Source organism: Camelina sativa, chromosome 15 (genome assembly GCF_000633955.1).
Source record: "Camelina sativa cultivar DH55 chromosome 15, Cs, whole genome shotgun sequence".
Classification (NCBI taxonomy): domain Eukaryota; kingdom Viridiplantae; phylum Streptophyta; class Magnoliopsida; order Brassicales; family Brassicaceae; genus Camelina; species Camelina sativa.
In genome coordinates this window covers 15810337-15812873 of record NC_025699.1, presented here as the reverse complement: position 1 = coordinate 15812873, position 2537 = coordinate 15810337, and the positions used below count along the sequence as shown (strand labels likewise).

The 2537-nt window shown below is 40.8% G+C and overlaps 1 pseudogene; it reads right to left on the bottom strand.

Annotated features, from left to right (window-relative positions):
- Positions 115-2328, bottom strand: LOC104746895 (annotated as a pseudogene).

The following is a 2537-nucleotide window of genomic DNA, read 5'->3' as shown; positions in this document are numbered from 1 at the left end:
GTTTCCGTTTCCGAAACGTTTCGGAAACGGGAAACGCACCTCAAAAAAAGTTTCCATGCAACATAGTTTATTACTGATAGATTTTTTTTTGGTGGAAAAAGTTTATTATTGATAGATAGAGAATATATATAGGTGCATTAGACTTGATGCACAAGTAGAGAATACTTACTTAAGATATGCTAGCTAAACAATAGGAAAATATCCTTTCTCCTAACACATCTGAAGTATCAACGTTTTATTGATCACACGAAACCATTATTAAAAAAAGCGTTTTGTTCTAGTTTCCATAGAAATCGTTTGTTTAGTGAAACAAACTAAACCCAGATATCAGAGGTGCAGTCTCCGCCAGGATATCTCATCTCGTGAGCGAGCGCAGGACCATCAGGTTCGGTCCCAAAGTCGACGAAGAAGTCAGGATTTATGGATAGACCACCTTTGTCTGTATCAACATCAATCTGCAACATGTGTGAGCCTTTCTCCACAAGTTCAGGGTAAAACTGTCTGTCCCAAACGCTAAACAGCGAGTTCGTCACGTACAGTCGCTTCCCATCTAGGCTCAACTGAAACATCTGAGGACCTCCTCTCAGACGCTGACCCTTCACACAAGAAAAACACCAATTATTACAATAGCGTGTATAACAAGTAACACGTTCTAGATTTTGTACAACGGACCTTGATCTTAGGGGCATCGAACTGAAACTTCTTTCCATCTTCTCCTAAGGCGAAGACATCGCTTACCTTTTGGACTAGCCCACCTACTTATAGTTGACCGGTTAAAACAGGGTTTTCCGGGTCCTCGATGTTGTACTGGCGAATATCTCCTTGAAACCAGTTGGAAAAATAGAGGAATCGGTCGTCGAGTGAGATTAGAAAGTCAGTGATAACGCCTCCCATTTCCGGGAGAATCCAGTTTTCAACTTTCAGAGGTTCCACTGATATAGCCACCTTAAAATTGGAGAGGTTGTTTGTAGTTAGGAAGAAAAAAAAAAGAAAAAGAAATGAAGATTCATTATACCTCATGGCTCCATGTTTCATCATCCTTCTTGAAAAATCTGACAATAGTACTCGACAACGCACACCCCACATATCCGATAGCTTTATCCGGGTTGTGCAAGAATCTTATCTGCAAAACAAAACAGAGGAGGATGATGTTGTTTCTTGTGGAAGAAGAAAGTAGTATAAGCTGAGATTTGCAAGACTAGTGTTTACCTCTAAGGGTACAAGTCCGGTATCACCGAGGTCAAGTATCTGTTTCAATTCTCCTTCGGGCCAACTATAGACATGTAGATGCCTTCCATACAAGCCATCAGAGACGTCCTTGGGGTCAAATCCTTTGGTAAACGCGGCTGGTGCTCCCCAAGAGGTACTAATCATCGTCTTGTGTCGAGGTTGGTACCAGAAATCATACCCAAACAAAGGACTGTGTCCATCCTTGTCCCACCTTTTAAAAGAAATTTAAATTAAATTAGCTGTTACTCAAAATCCTTAAGTGAACAATTAGGTCTGGTTCCTCTTTCTTGCCATCTAAGAAACAGTACAAATCCGTTATTCTCGATGTTACCTTCCTTTGATATTAAACTCGGAATCAAGTAAGAGAAACCCACTGCCTTTTGCGTTTCCATCTTCATCCCCAAGACAAGACACAAGAATGTCTCCGGAAGCTAAGCAATGAGGTTGATGCGGATAAGCCAATCCCGTCTTCTCCAAAACCTCCGCTGGCTCCACAAATTTGTGTAGAAATGGTTCCCTCGGGTTTGTTTTCGTATCGACGATGTAGATGCGACCAGACCTTTTTTCCGACATGTGTGAGATGAGATCACAATACATGAGAACTTTTCAGATACAAAAGAAACATAGGAGAGATGTTGTTAAGTTTCTTACAGAAGAGAAGGCAAGATGATGTAACGTCTTTCACAAGCACGATCACCATAGCAAGAGCTACAAGAGTTCCAGCCTGAATGATGAAGTTCGTCATCAAGAAAAGGCATTGGTAGTCTATGGATGACACTAGAGTATGTCGTTGAACTCGGTTCCACATCCACCGTCGCTACGTAATCTGGCTTTGCCGTCCCAGTTCCTGGACCAAACCAATTTCCAAAAACCTTTAGCCGACATAACAAAGTTTGAAACCAAAATTCCACTTCATATATAAAGAGCTAGAAAATAGTTTACCGGTGTATAAGGCAGTGACATAGATGAGTTCCTCTCGTGGACCAGACATGGCAAGGAGAGGCGTGGCGTAACCCGGGCCGCTCTCACAGCAATCTTCACCCGCCGCTTCCATCTCAGTTTCTATATCTCTCTACTAAGCTGTCTTAGTAATGCAGCATTTATTTCTGCATATATTGGCATTTATATACTGATATCTTCTGCAAGTTGGAAGTAAACAAATATATGTATTAAATTAAAACAACGTTATCATTTTAGTTGTGCGCTAAACATTTTGTTTTATAAGTATGAAAAAAAAAAACAAAGAAAGACATAGCCTAAGAGTGTGACACGGGATGGTACGTACGCTCATGTCGTATCTTATTTTA